This window comes from Bidens hawaiensis, unplaced genomic scaffold (genome assembly GCF_021521415.1).
Source record: "Bidens hawaiensis isolate Kalapana, Puna unplaced genomic scaffold, B.hawaiensis_p1.1 tig00005567_1, whole genome shotgun sequence".
NCBI lineage: Eukaryota > Viridiplantae > Streptophyta > Magnoliopsida > Asterales > Asteraceae > Bidens > Bidens hawaiensis.
Genome location: NW_027491360.1, coordinates 995365 through 1015562, shown reverse-complemented (window position 1 = coordinate 1015562; position 20198 = coordinate 995365). Strand labels below are relative to the sequence as shown.

At 41.5% G+C, this 20198-nt stretch overlaps 1 pseudogene across 1 annotated transcript; it reads right to left on the bottom strand.

Moving 5' to 3' along the window:
* Window positions 1-1902: 1902 nt before the first annotated feature.
* On the bottom strand, window positions 1903-8335 carry LOC143630140 (putative glutathione S-transferase; annotated as a pseudogene). The gene is made up of 2 exons (XR_013153108.1): window positions 7953-8335; window positions 1903-2450 (listed from the first exon to the last, which is right to left on the bottom strand). The product of XR_013153108.1 is annotated as a putative glutathione S-transferase (transcript).
* Window positions 8336-20198: the final 11863 nt, after the last annotated feature.

The window sequence follows — 20198 nt, the reverse complement described above, 5'->3', positions numbered from 1 at the left end:
GAATATTGGTATATCTTCATACCGTATCTCATATAATGACCGACTTTGTTCTACTGTATTTTTATAATAACTTTTTTTTAATTTGTTGTTGGACAGATATCATCATTTTATTGAAATTTTCGTTTATTAAGATTGCTAATAAGACGTTGTCGTTTCATATTCCAAGTTCCCTAATTTTAGAAGAAACAAAATTCCTTAAATCCATAGTTAATTCCATTTTACATTGTTCAAATATCGAATAAACCATAATCAATAATTTAAATATTTAATTGCCCATAAAAAAATCCGAATTAACAATTTATGTAAACAAATTAACAATTACAATTTTAGATAAAATAGAAGAATACATAAACTGAACAACTAGAAATCAAACCGTGGAAGAGAGACTAAGGGAACACCAGTTGTCAGCTACTCGGCTAGAGTGTGAAGGTCTGGTGACCAGAAGAGGGCAGTGGGGGTGGGAGCAACGTGGGGTGGACAGTGGTTAAATGAAACTTTGTTTGTTGAATGTTGAAGTCCGGCCTAATCCAAGCGTAAGGGAAAACATGAACAATAGTTTTAATTTGTTTGGCCTTTAATTTGGTTGGACTTAAAACTTTAATTGAGCTTTAATTGATTTTAGCTTTTAGTTTGGCTGGATTTAAAAAATAGGGATAACGCTGTATTTTTTCAAGGGTAACGAAATACAAAAACCCACTAAATAAAAAAGAATTTGCACCGCCAATGAAAAGTTGAGGAATAACAAATGTTACCCTTAGTATCTATATCCTCCCCTCTTATCCAGGGGCGGATTTAGATGTTTCGAGTGGGTTCATGGGAAACCACTGAGTTTCGAAATTTATATAGAATTCTTATATAATTTATGAGAGTGAACCCATATATAATTTGAAAATGAATTAATAAGTAAAATGAAATTTTGGTCTAGTGGTAAACACTATTCATTTACTTTGTATTAAGGAATAAACATGGGTTCGAAACTCTTCCCTTCCGGTTTCTTTCATTACCTTTATTATTTTTACTTTGTTTACTTTTTACTCTTCCCTTCCCGTATCTTTCGTTAGGATTTATTCCTTTTTTTTATATTTATCGCCAGTTTCTATTCCATCTTCATGCATTAGTTTTATTCTTTTTTTCTTTCTTCTTTTGTTATTTAACCAGTTTCCTTGTCTTAAGATTCCTTAATAATGAGGTAATTATTTTGATGTTTTGTTTCAAATATTTTTGTTTATTTATTGAAATTAGAATTAAGAACGGATGATTATGTCGAAATTTGTTATTTGAATTAGACATTAGTGATATTTACATTTGATTTGTAGGCACTAGGCATTATGAATATCAAGAGATATTTCCAAAACGAACCGTTAAACATTCAATCACCGTCTTCAAGTAGAGAATAAATGTAGGTAGTGAAAATCGTATCTATTTTATGTATGTTTTCGTTTCTACGATGATGTTTGTTTTTTTTTGTTTTTACATAATGTAATGACTTATACGACCCGAATCATTGAACTGACCCAAACCTTCGAACCAACCCGAAATTTTGATGCCCGGTCGTACAAAATTAGAGCATCTAAAAACAGTGAAACCACTGAAAAAAATTCCTGAATCCGTCACTTTTCTTATCCCCTAGTTAGGGTCCCCTAGAGGAGGGGCAAGATGTGTGTAGCCCATGGCTCCCAGTCACAGGGGCCATTTAATTTTTTTTTTTTTAATTTACATGTTTTTTAAAAGTATATATATTTTAGGTGCCCATTTTATTTTGCCCGTCCACTGCCGTGGATTTTTAAGGACTACCCTAGCCTTGGCCTTAGTCAAATGTTGCGGGCTCGAGCCTCAGTGAGGTACGTTGTGTTGACTGTAGAGTAATTTAATTGCTAAAGGAACAACAATTATTGATAAAAAAAACAAAACTACAGAGACAATCTGGCATCTTGCCTATCACTTACCAAGTTACCAGCTTCACGAAAATGACAAAGCATAGAAATTTCAGGTTATATAGTACATAGTACAAAACATACCATGATAAGATTATCTAAGACCTGCTTATTCAAACATGCATGGATGGAATCACAAAACTAACACCAACTTCATTGTGAAAGACAAATTATTGCGCATTACCAAACCACTTCTTGAAGAAACTAATTAGAAAATCTCTTGCGGGTAAGCCACCCTTAACAACTTGACTGTTAATATAGTTACCACCCCATTCTGTTATTTTTGGGAACTTGTCTTTGCTCACGACCTCAATTCCTAACGCTTCTTCAGCTGCTCCGACCCAATACGCTATGAAAGTAGCAGCAATATCAACCAGGCTGATTTCATCACCTCCAAAAAACTTCTTACCTTTGACATTGCAGTTCATTTTCCAGAAATTGCAGCTGCTCATTAGCTTCTGCAACAGTTTGCTTCTCTCCATGGCTGCCAATGGCCTGGAATAGTGCAGGAGTGCACTGAACATACCATGTAATAAAAAGTTACTTCTCGTTAAATGGTAAAAGAAATCAATTTGGCAAGCGGATCAACCTTAATAATAATAATAATAATAATAATAATAATAATAATAATAATAATAATAATAATAATAATAATAATCGCTAACAAGTTAGTGACACCCAACTATAAGCTGGAGCTTGGGTTTCACATTTAAGAGATTCACATTTGACTCTATTTTCTGTTGGTATTTTGATAGCAATAACACAAGAAATATCAAAGAACTCAAGAACTTTTAGTTGATTTTTTTAAAGTGATACAGAGGAATGAGAGTACACGAAAATAAATAGCAAAGGGAGCCTTGAAAAGCTCAACTACCTAACAAAGTACGTGGGTGACTGGGGAAACCGGTACACCCTTTATTTTCTCACAAAACACATAATAAAGTAACTAACAAAATAAACGTGTGGCTTAGACTTATTCTCATCCTCTGATCCAATCAACATACTTGAACTTCATGCATGCACGTGGGATTTGGTTCATATTTTGACACCCCCTCTTGAACCAAACTCACACATGCCCAACTTCCACTTAAAGTAGGAAAACTTCTCTTGACTTAACGATTTTGTGAACACATCTACCACCTCTTCATAAGTAGGACAAAACTCAAGAATCACAACCTGTTTTGAAACCATTTCTCTCACGAAGTGATACCTCAGTTCTATATGCTTTGATCTGCTATGATGAATTGGGTTTTTGGACAAACTGATAGCAGACTTACTATCACAATACACAGTTGTAGGACTATCATGTGTTAGACCCATATCAGCAAGTACCCTTCTTAACCAAATCGCCTGACATGTTGCACTTGTTGCTGCTATATACTCTGCTTCCGTACTTGACAATGCAACCGTCGGTTGTTTCTTAGAGCACCAAGAAACTGCACCACTACCCACGGTGAAAAGATAAGCTGAGACACTTTTTCGATCATCTACACAACTGGCCTAATCACTATCAGTATATCCAACCAACTTAACTTCTGCTCCTTGTTCATACCATATTCCTTCGTCAATAGTCCCAGCAACATATTTGAGAATTCGTTTAGCAGCACCCATGTGTGGTTTTGAAGGATTCTGCATAAATCTGGAAATCACACTAACGGCATATGCCAAATCAGGTCTGGTGTGGGTCAGATAAATTAACCCACCCACCAGACTTCGAAATAGTTCACCGTCGGCCTTCTCAGCTTCATCTTGATTTGAGAATTTTTCATTACAATTCATAGGAGTAAGCTGGGCTTTTCCTGTTGCAACACCAAACTTTTTAATAAGACTTTGAGCATACTTACTTTGATACATGAAAATCCCACCATCGGCTCGAATGACTTCAAGACCAAGAAACAATTTCAATAATCCAAGGTCTGTCATCTCAAAGGTTTTCATCATCCCATCTTTGAATTCTTGTAACAAAACATCACTAGAGGAAGCATAGATAATGTCATCTACATAAATACAAACATAAATGACATTACCTGAAGATGAGTGCTTCACATATAAGGTGGGTTCACTTGGACTCCTTTTGTAACCATTATCACCAAAGTATGTGTCAATCTTCGAATACCAGACTCTGGGTGCCTGCTTGAGCCCGTATAAAGCCTTGTTTAGTTTGTAAACCATCTCAGGATGCTTCTTTGACAGAAAGCCTTCAGGTTGGTTAATGTAAATTTCTTCAGAGAGTTCACCATTCAAGAATGCAGATTTTACATCTAAATGATGAACTCTCCATCCCTTTTGAGCTGCTACAGAAAGCAGTAAGCGGATGGTTTCAAAACGCGCTACTGGTGCAAATGTTTCGTGAAAATCAACTCCTGGTTGTTGTGTGTACCCCCTTGCTACCAACCTTGCTTTGTGTTTTATGGAGACTCCATCAGCACCAATTTTCTTTTTAAACAACCATTTTACACCAACAGTTTGCTTATCTTCTGGTGGTGGAACAAGTTGCCATGTATTATTTTTTTCAATGGCTTTTATTTCTTGTTCCATGGCTTTTATCCACTCTTGTGACTTAACAACTTCTGAAAAGGTGAGAGGGTCTTCAACACTTAAATCAAAGTGACATGTGAGAGCCTCCTGGTCACTCTCAGACAAACCCTCACCTGTATAATAATCTTGCATCCATAAAGGAGCCTTTGAATTTCTTTTTGTGGGGCCCGAAGTTGATGATGTTTGTGTGGAGTTTGAGGTGTTAGTGGGTATTGAAGGAAAAGGACAAGGTATTGGTTGATGAGTCGAGGTCACATCACCTTCATTTACGTGAGAGGTTGTAGGAGTTGATAAATTAAGAGTAGTGGTAGGTGTGTTGTTTAATTGTGATTGGTTTGGCTCATTGGTGGAAGACAAAGGTACACATGTGTTGTCTACATCATTGTCAAGAGTTGGGAAAGGATCTACTTTATGGTTTGGTTCACATGAAGACCAATCCCATTTCCCTTCTTCGAAGAAGTTAACATCCCTTTTAATACAAAACTTTTTTGTGTCTGGATTGTAGAGTTTATAAACACCATCAGGTTCTGCATAACCAATGAGAATGGCACGTTCAGACCTGTTATCAAGTTTACGCCTGTGTTGTGAGGGAATAATTCCATGAGAGATACACCCAAAAGTTCTCAAGTGATCCACTCGTGGCTTTAATCCAGACCAAGCATGAAAAGGCGTTTGATCTACAAGAGCCTTTGTAGGTGAGCGGTTTATGATATAAACCGCAGTTGAGACTGCTTCGGCCCAAAATGAGTTTGGCAATTCTTTCTCGCATAGCATACTTTGAGAAAAGTTCATCACAGTTCGGTTTTTGCGTTCCACCACCCCATTATGTTGAGGGGTGTATGGAACCGTAACTTCTCTTTTAATTCCGTAATGAGCGCAGTAGGCATTAAATTCGTTGGGGCAAAATTCTCCACCATGATCTGAACGAAGAACCTTGATGGAGCAACTGCATTCATTTTCAATCATAGTTTTAAAGTGTTTGAACTTTTAGAATGCTTCATTCTTGTGGGTTAGAAAATAAACCCAGCACATACGTGTGTAATCATCCACAAATAGCAAGTAGTACAGGCTATTTCCAAGACTGGGGGTTTGCATCGGTCCACACAAATCAGTGTGTACCAGGCCCAACCGAGTCCTAGCTCGCCAAGAGGATGATTTGAAGGGCTTTCTGGATTGCTTTCCATGAATACATGCTTCACAGTGATCTAGGGATATAAATTTGGGAAGCCCTTTAACCATATCTTTTCCATAAAGTTTTTTTAAGCTTTCAAAGTGAAGGTAACCATACCTGTTGTGCCAGACACGAGCTTCTTCTTCATGTTTTTTTTGTGCTGATGATTCATCAGCAGTGATAAGGCACTTGGTGTTGAGAACAAACATGTTGTTTGATGCTACAAAGATCTCCATAACAATATGATTTGTGGCTTTATTTGTCACTGTGCACTTCCCTTCATCAAATAACAAGGAGTAGCCATTTTGCATGAGTTGCCCAAAACTTAGGAGATTATACTCCAACCTTGGAGCATAGTAGACATCATCCAGAAATTTGTAGTCATTGTGACTAGTTTGTATCTTAACAGTGCCCTTTCCTTCTACATCAATTGTCTTTTTGTCACCAAGTTTAACTCCTAGCTTGTAGTTGCCATCCAAGCTAGTGAAACTTGATCTTGATCCAGTCATATGGTTTGAGCACCCAGAATCGACAAACCATAAGTGAGAGTTTGCAGATTCATTGTTGTAGGCCATTAAGGCAAACTGATCTTGAAATGCAAGTAGAAGCTTTTGTTTCTGTTGAGGCTCGTCTTCTGCACCTTCATTAAGTTCTTCATTCTCAACGACATTGACTTGGTGTTCCTCATTATACCAGCAATCTTTTTTCATGTGACCATATTTCTTGCATATGTCACACTGTGGGACCTTGCTTTTGTCTAGAGTGGTCCCTCGACCTCTACCAGGAGTTCGACCTCTTGATGATCCTCGACCACGACCTCTACCGCGGAAGGTTTTGGTGTGATCTTGGAATACTTGAAGTGCATGTTCATCCGGATGGTCAGTTTTCTTCATAGCATGGTCGGGTTGAATCCGACTGTTATTTCTCGCTTCTTGAGACTGCAAAAGGCCCATAAGTTTTACTGGAGTGACCAAGGCAGAATCATGGGTTAGTTCAATGGAAGGGATCACGTGATCATATTTTTGTGTAAGGCTACGAAGGACCTTCTCAATCACTTTCTGATCAGGTAATTCCTCCCCATAAGACCTCTGTCTTCCTATATTATCCATGACTCTGGAGAAGTAGTTTCCAATTGTTTCATCACCTTTCATAACAAGATTTTCAAAATCTCGTCTCAAACCTTGAAGCTTCACCGAAAGAACTTGTATATCACCTTGAAATTCACCTTGTAAAGTTTCCCAGGTCTTCTTTGCAGAATCACACGCAGCAATACGTGAGAACAATAGGTCGTGAACCCCTTGTTGGATGAAGGCCATGGCTAGGGCATCTTTCCTCTTTGCTTCACGGAGCTGATCATCCTCGGTAGCAGTAACACCAAGGAAAACCACGTCCCATAGCTCCTTTGACTTCAAGATGGTTTTCATTCTTATGTTCCAGTGTTCATACCCTTCACCATTGAATATTGGAATAGTAACTGTTGCAAAACTGGTAGTGGAATTACGATTTTCTGTCATGAAGATGGGTTAAAAAAAACGTGAAAGACAATGGAGAACCTTGGCTTTGATACCAAGATTGTTGGTATTTTGATAGCAATAACACAAGAAAGATCAAAGAACTCAAGAATTTTTAGTTGATTTTTTTAAAGTGATACAAAGAAATGAGAGTACATGAAAATAAATAGCAAAGGGAGCCTTGAAAATCTCAACTACCTAACAAAGTACGTGGGTGACTGGGGAAACCGGTACACCCTTTATTTCTCACAAAACACATAATAAAGTAACTAACAAAATAAACGTGTGGCTTAGACTTATTCTCATCCTCTAATCCAATCAACATACTGAACTTCATGCATGCACGTGGGATTTGGTTCATATTTTGACATTTTCAAACTCAATTGGTTTTGCATAATCTGGCATTGGAGGGGATGAAGTAAAGATTTGGGAAGGAGGCTCCAGAGTCACAAGCTCGAATTTGATCATAACCAGGTTTCAACGCAATAGGCCTTTGTCCAGGATTGCAGGTTCGTCCTCTTTTACCATTGGGTTACTCTGAATACTCAGGCATTTATTCGTTGGTTGTTAAAAATAAATTAGGCTTCTTGCCCGGTTGCTATAAAAGCTGGGATTTTTTAGTTTTCTTTTAAAAATAACTATGGATTCAATGCATACATCAAAAGGGTATATTCATATTGTGATCTATGTTTTGGGTGGGCACGCATAAAAAATATAAAAATTTAGCTAACAATTGCTAACGTTTCATCGATTTCTGAAATTTTTTTGGTTATTAAAAAAAACAATAAAAACAATTACCTTATCATCAATAAACTTGGCCCAAAATCGAGCATGAGCCCTCTCATAAGCATCCTGAGGCAAAATCGGAACTCCTTTCCAGGCATCATCGATGTACTCAACGATCACAAGCGACTCGGAGACCGAGTTTCCATTGTGTAGGAGCACGGGCACCTTTTTATGGACAGGATTGTATTTGAGAAGATCGGCACTCTTGTTGCTTAGATCTTCGACGACGTATTTGTAGTCAATTTTCTTGAGATTCAAAGCAATTTTCACTCTACAAACAAACGGATTTGCGTCAACTCCGTACAACTTCACCTCGTCCGTCATTTTCTGATAAACTGGTTCAGTGATGCTTAATTGCCGGTATGGTTTTGGGATGGTTTGAGCTCTTCCGTGAACGAATTTATATTAATGCTACCGTGGAGTTGTTTATTATTTATGGCAGGGCCGGCCCGTTAGTGTTACACACTAAGGCTAGGGCTTTAGGTCCCATAATTTTTGAGGCCCCAAATTGAAAATATATATACCGGCCTGCAATTAATATAAAATAATGATAGTTTGGTTTTGAAAGAAACAAGCAACTCCAGTCCGTTGGTAAACTGCAACCTCTATATATGTATAAATCAAATTGTAAATGGTTGACCGGTGTTCGAACCCCTTTGTATTCATAATTTTATATTTTTGGTTAGGAGGGAAGCAGCTAGCGCCTCATGAATCCAAACAAAAAATCAGTGTTTTTCGTTTTGTTTTCACAATAAAGATCGACTCAGTACTTCAACTATTAACTTTTTTTAGAACAAAATTTAACTCAACAACTTGTGTATATTATAGTTTCCAAAGGGCAAAACTTTTTTATGTTTAGAAGATTAAATTATATTAGTTATAACACTCATTTTCTTCAAGATAAAGATGCATATGGAATTATGGACATTATAATTGTAAATGCTATGTTAAAATTGTCCAAATGTGTTCGGTGTTGTCCTCACAAGATATGTTCATTATCTTTCAATCAGCTTGCTTTCATGTTGTATTTCCACACATTCGTGTTTTCTTTGGTTTCTTTGAAAAGCAAATCTAACATTGTCATTTACTAACTTACGCCATAAAATATATTGTCTAAAGAGAAATGAAACTATTTTGATATTCTTTTAACTTATTCATTTAATTAAATGTGAAACACAATGAATAAAAATTTGAAAACTACGAACTCAACTTTTTTTTTGAAAAAAAAGGCCCCAAATTTTTTGTTTGCTTTAGGCCACCAAAATGGTTGGGCCGGCCCTGATTTATGGTATAATTAATTCCGAAATCTATATGTTGTTCATACTTGTATGATAAGCAGAAGAGTTGTAAGCTAAGTTGGAATTGACAACTTCAAATATGAACAGGTGGATTGTTAGAAGCTGGCGGTGGCAAAGAGTCTTTTATATTTTGTAACGAGGAAAATCACCATATGTTAATTAGACTAAAAAAAGATATGAAACAGCCATATATGGCAAATTCTGTTCACACACCATCTGTGCGTTTGATCACACGTCATTCAGCATATTGAAATCTCTTATTAAACTTTTCAGATGTCATATGCATAATGTGATTTGGTTCATATAGTTTATATAAAAAAAAATTACGAATCATCTTAAATGTATACAAGTCATATTTCAACTTCTATGTAAAATTGAAAAACGAGCCGTATAATTAAAAAAGGATATACTTCATATAATATTACACTACATGTTAATTGTCTAAAGTGTATGCGAGTCATACTCCCGGCCACTTTTGTGTAAAGTTGATAAACGAGTTGTACTAGATATTATACGAAGCGTTTATGGAACATGTATATGCTATTAGAATCATATGCTATTTTATATGGGTTGTATGTCTTATTTACCACTATAAAACATGTTGACATGTTATATTGAACATTTTGACGTTGTACAAAAAAAAAAAGATTCACTGCGTTAAGTTCTTTCTAACAACGTACCACTAAGAGCCAATTTTTTAAAAAATTTGGGACCACCGGTAGAAATAAACTCAGTTAAGTTTATTATCGGTCAATAACATTAAGTTGGGATTTAAATCCAATTATAAACAACTAATTTCAGGTGAAGTTTTGATCTCATTTTGTTCAAAAGTTTTTTTTTTTTTAAATATAAGTTTTTTATATTATGTTGTTGAAACTTACAAAAAAAATTATATTAAAAAACTTTATAATTTTTGGGACTAATTTTTCTTTCACTTTTTTAACTTTTAAAAATATATATATATATTTACATTAACTTTTTAAAATTTTATAAAAATATTTTGAGGGGGCGAAATGATTTTTCCTTAACTTTGAGGGGACAAATTAAAAAAAATCAGTTAATTTAATTATTAGGGGTAAATTAACCCTGAGGATCACAAAATAAATTTTTCAATAGCATAGGGGTAGGAATAGATCATCAAAAAGGGGCATAATAGTCATTACAACATCATGTTGGACGGAGTTACAACGAAAAGAGGAATAGGGTGTGCTAGAAAACTATGATGGCACATATCAACTAAGAATTAGACTTGTATAGTGTTCCTGCCCATAAAGTACAAGGACACAAATCATAATTCTCTCTTAATACTTTTTACATGATATATTTTTATAGTTCAATAATAAAGGAACGCGGGCAACAAAACAAGTTGGTTTAAGTATTCTTTTATATTTTTCTATTTAGTTAAACGTCAACAATTAACATGTAAAACTTCTATTGGTCTTCAACCGTATTATGTACAAAAATGGTAATAAATAACGACCAAAATTGCTCCGTTCACAAATACAAGCATATTTATTTAAAGGATTAATTTCATATACGCCCTTATAAATAACATAAATATCGTATATACCCAAGCAAAACTTGAAATTTCATATATACTCTTACAAAATAACTAAAATATCATATATGTCCTTATAAAACAGTTAAAGTATCACATATATATATATATATATATATATCCCTATTCATTAATAATAATTTAATAAATAACTATTTAAACGTTATTTTTCAAAAAGTTTAACTTTCATATAGACTCATTTTTAACGAATATACCATTCTACCCCTTCCAATTATATAATGTGTTTATACTCTATGATATTATTTTTATTTTAATCGACTTTTCTCACTGTTAACGACAACCAAATCGTCTCTCATCACTCCTTCAAAATTGAAAACTATTTGAAATTTTATCACATCGAATGGTCTATATTATAAACATTTTATTGCAAACAACAAAGCCCTCCTTTTTTTATTTTTTAGTTTTAATATATTAGATTATTTAATAGATATATTGAATAACAGCATAGTGTATAAATGAAAATTGATTTTTACCTATATGCTACTTGTATTAGAACTTTAGAACATTAATTTGCTATTTGCTACTGTATTCGAACATTTATTTGTATTAGAACGTAGAACACATGATTACATATTATTATTTTGCTATAGTATTAGAAGTTTAGAACATTAGTTTGCTATTTGCTACTACATTATAACATTAATAATTAATTTGTATTAGAACCTTACAAATCACTGTTTTAGACCTTTAAAAGGTTATAAAAAGGCCTCAAATATTTTGTTCACTTGAGGCCTCCGAAAACGTTGGGCCGCCCCGAAGACGGTCGCCAAATCACTCATATATGGGTTCCTTACAAGTTCTATGTGTATTGCAATGAAACTATGACACGTGGCAAAAAGCAAGCTGGCAACAGCTGTAGAAAGGACGTGTGCCAGTAATTTCGCGGTCACGCGCCCGAAAAATCACGCCCACGCGCCTGAAAAAGCGACTGGAATGACCATGTTCTGTCATGTCACCATAACTTCCTGCACGTCCTGACACAGTCAGAAGAAACCGTCGCACGACATTTCAGAGGTTTGGACTGTTCTTATCTTTTCACCAACTCTTCGAATTTCAAAATTCAAAATTCGAAAATATTAAAAAGTAAGCGGGAAAATACCCCTTACCACTTGGCAAACAAGTAACCGTAAGACAGATGCGGGTACAGTGTAAAGGCAAAACCCTTCACATACCTAGCACCCGCAGGGAATTGAAGTCAAGAACCTTGACAAACAAGTAACCGTAAGACGGATGCGGGTACAGTGTAAAGGCAAAACCCTTCACATACCTAGCACCCGCAGGGAATTGAAGTCAAGAACCTTGGCAAACAAGTAACCGTAAGACGGATGCGGGTACAGTGTAAAGGCAAAACCCTTCACATACCTAGCACCCGCAGGGAATTGAAGTCAAGAACCTTGACAAACAAGTAACCGTAAGACGGATGCGGGTACAGTGTAAAGGCAAAACCCTTCACATACCTAGCACCCGCAGGGAATTGAAGTCAAGAACCTTGGCAAACAAGTAACCGTAAGACGGATGCGGGTACAGTGTAAAGGCAAAACCCTTCACATACCAAGCACCCGCAGGGAATTGAAGCCAAATAAACCTTGGTGAACAAGTAACCGTAAGACGGATGCGGGTACAGTGTTAAGGCAAAACCCTTCACATACCTAGCACCCGCAGGGAATTGAAGCCAAGTACCTCGGCAACCAAGTAACTATAAGACGGCTGCGGGTACAGGGTTAGGCAAAACCCTTCACATACCTAGCACCCGCAGGGAATTGACGCCAGGAATACCTTGGAAGTAAAGTAACCGTAAGACGAGCGCAGGTACAGTGTTAAGGCAAAACCCTTCACATACCTAGCGCTCCGCTGGGAATTGAAACCAAGAAGGATCTTCTGGGCAATGCTTGCGGAAACGGAAATAACATCCCCGCATAGCGGGAACGTCGAGAACTACGTTGTTTGAAGCTCCAGGATGGAATTGGTGGTCTTAACATAATTGATCACTATGTTCAAACCTACCAAAACCTCATGGAAAATCCATACAACTGGGACTCAATGCTCCTGACTTGCGAGGAGGTTACAGACCTACCCGCATCATACCCAAAGATCAAGCAGGAAACTCGGGCATTTCTGCAAGTGACAAGGACTTCCGCGGAAAGAATCCCCATGGAAAACCTTACAAAACCCTTTTCAAAACCCTTTGCTTAAGTCCAAAAGTTCACCTCACTTTATTAAACACGCATGAGAAGAACATTGGACTGGGGGGACTTGAAGAGGTAGGTCCCAGCAGAGCCCAGTTGGACCCGCAAGACTCACCTTAAACAGGGACGTCTGCGCAGAGACCAACTGGATCCGCAGGACCAACCATGCTCAGAGACGTAACGTCCTTACGCGCAGTACGCAAGCTGGTCCCGCAGGAAAAGCCTCCCAATGGTGAAGGACTCCGCCTGTCCCCGCAGCCTCGGATACAAGCCATTAGGGAAGGCCACCCGCGCAGCATGGCTACACGCACAAGGCACTTAGCTCTCGATCATTCAGTGTCACCTGAAGGAATGAGCAAAGCCGGGAGCAATCCCGCACAGAGGCGGGAGGGGGAATACTCCCGCCCAAATAAGCCAGTCTGTATACTGAAGGATCTTTTACTGTATCTGACGAGGTATGGGCGAAAGATCTGATCAGAGATACGACAGCTCACTGATACAGTATGGCGAGCAGCATGCTCCTGTACTGTATCACTATTAGCCGCTGCCTACTCACCAACTACTGTCATACCACGTGCGTAGCCGGCAGTTGGTGGAAAGGGAATAGTATACGGTAGGCCTGGTCACTATCAGCCGCTGCCTACCCACCAACTACCAGCAGGGCACATGCGTAGGTGAAGAGGTAGGTCCCAGCAGAGCCCAGTTGGACCCGCAAGACTCACCTTAAACAGGGACGTCTGCGCAGAGACCAACTGGATCCGCAGGACCAACCATGCTCAGAGACGTAACGTCCTTACGCGCAGTACGCAAGCTGGTCCCGCAGGAAAAGCCTCCCAATGGTGAAGGACTCCGCCTGTCCCCGCAGCCTCGGATACAAGCCATTAGGGAAGGCCACCCGCGCAGCATGGCTACACGCACAAGGCACTTAGCTCTCGATCATTCAGTGTCACCTGAAGGAATGAGCAAAGCCGGGAGCAATCCCGCACAGAGGCGGGAGGGGGAATACTCCCGCCCAAATAAGCCAGTCTGTATACTGAAGGATCTTTTACTGTACCTGACGAGGTATGGGCGAAAGATCTGATCAGAGATACGACAGCTCACTGATACAGTATGGCGAGCAGCATGCTCCTGTACTGTATCACTATTAGCCGCTGCCTACTCACCAACTACTGTCATACCACGTGCGTAGCCGGCAGTTGGTGGAAAGGGAATAGTATACAGCAGGCCTGGTCACTATCAGCCGCTGCCTACCCACCAACTACCAGCAGGGCACATGCGTAGGCTACTGTTGATGAACAGGAACACTGTTGCAGCCGGCCATACCTCCTTGGAAACCTACCTTCGGCTATAAATACCCCTAATGGTATGATCATCTCAACACATTACATTATCTATTATCATCATAATATACCTGATATCTGCTCTAGCAATCTCTTAATATACTTTTATATTTAAAGAGCAATCTAGTCTGATTCTCACGCCGGAGGGTGGTCACAAGGAGGAACCCCCCCCCTTCTCAGTGACGAGCTCACGGTGTCTGTTTTGCAGGTTATCAGAAGAACCATCTTCCAAGGGTCTAACCCCTCGTGGGAAACAGCTATCCAACCCCCAGGTTACCAGTAATCTGTCCGGGGTCCGGTTAGTGTTTCTTCATTGGCGCCATCCGTGCATAAAGCTAGAACTACAATTTTCTCCAGTTTTTTCAAACTTCTACAAAGATGGTTAGAGAAATTCCGGTAACCACAACCCCAGCTACTGGGGGGAATACCGGCAACACAGTTTTTACAAACACTACCCCGGCTACCGAAGCCGGAGCAAGTGAAGTAAATTTTACGAACACTACCCCACTTACCAAAGCTGGGGCAAGTGCAGTAAATGATCGCCTACTGGGATCCACCGATACCCAGTTTGAGAAACGAAGACTCCCCCGCCAGACTCTCGATGAAGTCAAGGCATGGGCGGAGGCACGACAAAAGGAATTCCAGGCTGAGTTGGACGAACGCTTGCGTTCTGTGCAACAGGCCGACGAATTCGAATACTGGGAGGATGACTCGGAGGAATCCGACTCCGACGCGAACCCTCGCCATAGGGCAAAAGGGAAGCGTAAGGAAACGGAATCCCAACCGAAAAGGCATTTTGGACAAGCCTTCAAACCAAAAAGCACTGGTGGAAGTCCACGAGACTTCTCCAAAACGTTCAGACCAAACGTTGCAAATGCAGGAACGTCCAAATTTGCAAGGGACATTGCTGAAGCAATTGCCCCAAAAAGTGCCAAGCAAATGCCTAACATAGGCACATATGACGGTTTATCTGATCCAGACGATCATTTGAACAGGTTCATAGCGGGGGCAACCGTCAGCAATTGGACGGAACCCACGTGGTGCTACATGTTCCAAATGACGCTTGTTGGGGCTGCTAGAGCTTGGTTTGATCGTCTACCGGTCAACCACATCTACGACTGGGCAGACTTCCAGCAGAAGTTTAGCCAACACTTCAGCCAGCAACGGAAGTATACCGAGGAGCAATGGACAATCCTCAAATGCATACGAGAAGAAGATGAATCTCTGCCAAACTTCATCACTCGCTTCAACTCAAAGAAGCTAAGTTTGGGCAATATCAGTGAAGATCTTGTTCGCGCTGCCTTCATCCAGGGCGCACATGACCCAGAGCTCATCCGCACCCTAACGGGTAAAGATGGCATGCCATCCACATGGGATGGCATCATGACAGCAGCAAAACGCTATGCTGAAACGGAGAAGCAACTGGGTAAAGATCTCCCACAGAGCACAAACCTCTACACCCAGAGGACGAGAGAAGACGTCCTCACCGCCCGACTAAATAAAAAACGAAAGCTAGGCATTTGGCAGTCAAGGGTAAACTTTGACACCTCATCCGGCTTACAACATCGGTTGGGCGGAAGGGATAATGTACAGTCGCACCGGAACTCCAGATGGACGCCACTCACCAAAAGCGTCACTGAGATATTCGCCACTGAAGAGCTCCCATGGCCAAAGCCTCCAATAATCCGACATCGTCACGATGCTGATCGGAGCAAATACTGTGACTTTCACAAGACAAAGGGCCACAACACTGAAGAATGCATAGATGTAAAAGACATGGTCGAAGCATTTGTCAGATGGGACGCTCGCGCACCTCGTGGCGCAATAAAGGCTGAGCAGGCGGGTGCGTATAGAACCCCAGCTGGGGAAAACACGAATCAATTCCAGCTTCAAAATCGAGACTACATGCTGCGTAAAGAACGAGATCCCGAACCAGGTGCGTATCGGCTCGATGGCACTCCCATCCCAACATGGAAGGGAGCTCATTTACACAGTTTGCATGTAAATCAATTCCAATCTGTAAAGAAAAGGACAAGAGCCACTTCTAATGGAAATGATTCTCTTTAAGAACATCGAAGCGGATGATTTTACATTTATACTTTTCTGAACACTAATATGCCGGTTTTCACCGCATAATTACGTGAAGTCATTGCATGGGAAGGCGGTCTTACCCGCACGAACCCAATAACGTGGCAAACCTTCACGCAGGTCAGTTGAAGGAGAAGAGTTCAATTATCCCATTAAATGAAAGTGCCGGTCTATCCGCATGAATCATTAAAGGAAACTGAATAATAACCTATCAACAACCGCGCGTCGAACGGTTAAACTATGCAACACTGGTGACGGCATTCACATTACGTGAAGTCGTTGCGTGGGAAGGCGGTCTTACCCGCACGAACCCAATAACGTGGCAAACCTTCACGCAGGTCAGTTGAAGGAGAAGAGTTCAATTATCCCATTAAATGAAAGTGCCGGTCTATCCGCATGAATCATTAAAGGAAACTGAACACTAACCTATTGACAACCACGCGTCGAACGGTTCAAAACAAAATTCTTAAAAGGATGAGGAAAACCTACACGCAGGTCAGATATGGGTAAAGTTTTGCCATCCTACTAAGTGCAAGTGACGGTTCTACCCGCACAATCACGAAAGAGGAAGCAAAACTTCACCTGTTATCAACCACGTTCAAAGGTTAACTTATCCTCAAACGAGGAGGAAAACCTACACGCAGGTCAGATATGGGTAAAGTTTTGCCATCCTACGAAGTGCAAGTGACGGTTCTATCCGCACAATCACGAAAGAGGAAGCAAAACTTTAATCCATTATCAACCACGTTCAAAGGTTAACTTATCTTGATGCCTTAGAAATTTCGAAAAGGAAAACCTACACGCAGGTCAGATGAAGGTTAAAGTTTAGCCATCCTACCAAGTGCAAGTGACGGTTCTACCCGCACAATCACGAAGGAGGAAGCGAAACTTTAACCCATTATCAACCACGTTCAAAGGTTAACTTATTCTAAACACTTGGAAAATTGCTAATTTAAACTAAGTATGCAAGTCATAAGTTTATAAAGCAAAGAACCCAAGGAAGGAAATAACAATCTTAGCAAAAAGATTAATATTTCAAGAATATATTACAAGAATGGCCGGGTAACTACCCGCCTAAAAGAATAAAACTATACAAGTCTATCTTAGCAATGGGAAGGGATCTTCAGGATCAAGCTTCAGGGCCGCTTCCACTTGGACCCGCTCCGTCAGAAGAACGGGGTGGTTTGAGGAACGCTTTGAGGACAGCTAACCCATCATCAGCAGCAGCTACTTCGTCCACCTTCTCCACCACTGGATGCGGGAAGGCGGCGTATTGGTTCAATGCTTGGTCATAAATGGCTTCGGTATCCACATCGAACAAAGGGAAGTTGGAAGGCGGGACGCCTTTCTCAACAAACCCTAGACCAAGCAAGAAGCCGGCCTTTTCCCCATCCTCATGAGAAGCGTTGAGGGCTGCGCTCATAGCATCATCGTAAGAGGTCTCTGAAAAGACCCGACGCACAACCTACAAAGAAAAAAAAAACAAGTATTAGAACCTTTTCTTACAAAAGAAAAGCGTGAAGATAAAGCTAAACATACCTGAGGCAACGCTTCTCGAAGAAGCCATTGGAGGGCAGCTTGAGCTTCGTTATGGGCGCGTTCGGCTTCGCTCTTGTTAAGGTTGGCAAGTAAAACTTCCTTTGCGGCAGCCTCTTCGACGCCCTTAAGCTTCCGTTCGGTGTGGTCAAGCACCCCCCTCTGGTCCAGGATTTCCTGGAGTTTCTTGGCATCTTCCATTGCCAAGGCATCATGAGCGCGTTGGAGAGCCTCTAATTTGGCCTTGAGCTCCTCATTCTCCACACGCAAAGGCTCAGCAACGGCTTCAGCCTTGGCAGCCCTCTCGGTTGCGTTTCGCGCAGTCTCCCTGGCCAGCCGAAGCTGTTCATTCACAGCTTGGGCAGCCTTGGAGCGGGCCTCGAGTCGCGCCTGAACTTCAACCTCGAGGGCCTTGAAGGCCTTCTCCTTGTCGGCGGCAGCTGCCGCCAGCTGTTGGTTCTCCTCCCGAAGAGCCCGCGTTTCAGATACTTCCTTTGCGCGAGCTGCTTTTAACTTGTCGTTTTCACGACAAAGCAGCTCGACGCGTGGCTGCATCCGGGCCAGGAGAACCCGAAGCTCATTGGTTAGCCTACCCTCCTGGTAGCTAACCATGGCTTCCCCCAACGCACCCGGGGGAGCAGCGTGGCGAACCCAGTCCACGCACTCCACAGGTGTGCGAAGGGTTGTTCCTCGGCGTATGTTCCATCGCGGAACATACACTTCATTGGAATCCGACACTGCAAAAGAAACAAAGGCAGTAAGGAAAAGATGATAAAAAACATAAGGGAAAAAGAAAGGAACCCTACGCACCTGTAGGGTCAATGACAGGCCGATAGCCGCCAAACCCATCACCTGAACCTAAAGGAAATCCATCCAACAGGTCAGGCAGACGGGAAGGGGGCAAAGATCGGCGGGAAGCCCTGCGCGTACCTGATGGTCCGGCTGTCGGTGCCGGTGGCGCGGGCATGGTGGCAGCCGCCGTGGTCGCCGTTGTGGTCGCCGCCTCCTCAGCAGCAGCAGTAACCGCCGGCTCCGTGAAGGATGCTGTAAAAATCGCACTCACGGCCGGCGGTGACGTCATCTCGGCCGGAACAGTTGGCTCGAAGGAACGAGCAACTGGACCAGCGGATGCAGGCGCAGGCGCCTGGGTCGACGCCTCAGGAAGGCTGACCGAGCCTACCGTCATTGGCGGGGAGGTACTCCCCTGCGTTTCACCCCGGAATGCGTCAACATCCACGCCTGCACAAAGAAGAAAGTGTTAGATAAATTCATGAAGTAATAAATCTACAGACTATGATTGTACTTACGGGTTTTCTTGACCCTGAACGTACGGACGGGCGGGGAGGAACCCGATGGAGCCGGCCTCTTGGTACCGGTCACCGTCGTCTTCGTTGGTTCTCCGGAGGTAACGGTCGTAGCCTCCGGAGCAGTGGTCTTCTCACCACCGGGCTTCCCCGCCACCTCTTCACTATCTGACTCCGAGTCAGATAGAACCACTGGATCAGCTGTGGAGGCCTTCTCCTTCCCCTTCACGCCGGCAGCAGCCTTCTTCTTCCGCACCAACGGAGGAGCATCTGAGGATTCCTCAGAAGAAGACGGGTCAGGAATTCCGGCAGCGGGTACAGCATTGAGGGATTGAGGAAAGAATATCGCCTTACCTGGCCGCCGGTGGCTCAGGATCTCGTGGCCCAGAGGATAGACCTCCACAAACCGATCCGCCGTTTGCTCCAGGATGGGCAACTCGCCGTCGTCCAGAGCACGAGTACCCATCCGCGCGGGACCGTCGGTTTCCCGCGGGAACAGAAGCGACTCCAAATCATTTCCCTCTGAAAGAAAAGAAACAGTTAGAAGACAAACTTGTATCAAAAAGAAAGACAAGACATACCATAGGGAATAGAGTTCAAACCGTATTCGAGGAGGATGGGAACCAAAGACGCATCTTTCCACACCCGGCTCATCCCTAACATGACCATCCCGGACTCCGCAAACCGGTAAACCGGAGATTGGATCCGGGATATCTTCGAAAACCATTCCGCCTCCTGGTAGTTGGGGGCGTGAAGGCTCGGTATCGCTTGGCCATTTTTAAACTTCATGGCAAGGGGGATGGCGCGGGCAGAAATGTAGAAGAATTCCTGCTTCCACGCGCGAAGACTGCGCTCGGTGTCGCAAATCTTCAGACCCTTAATACGGGTCGTTAGGGTGTACCACCCCTGGATGCACCTCCAGGTATA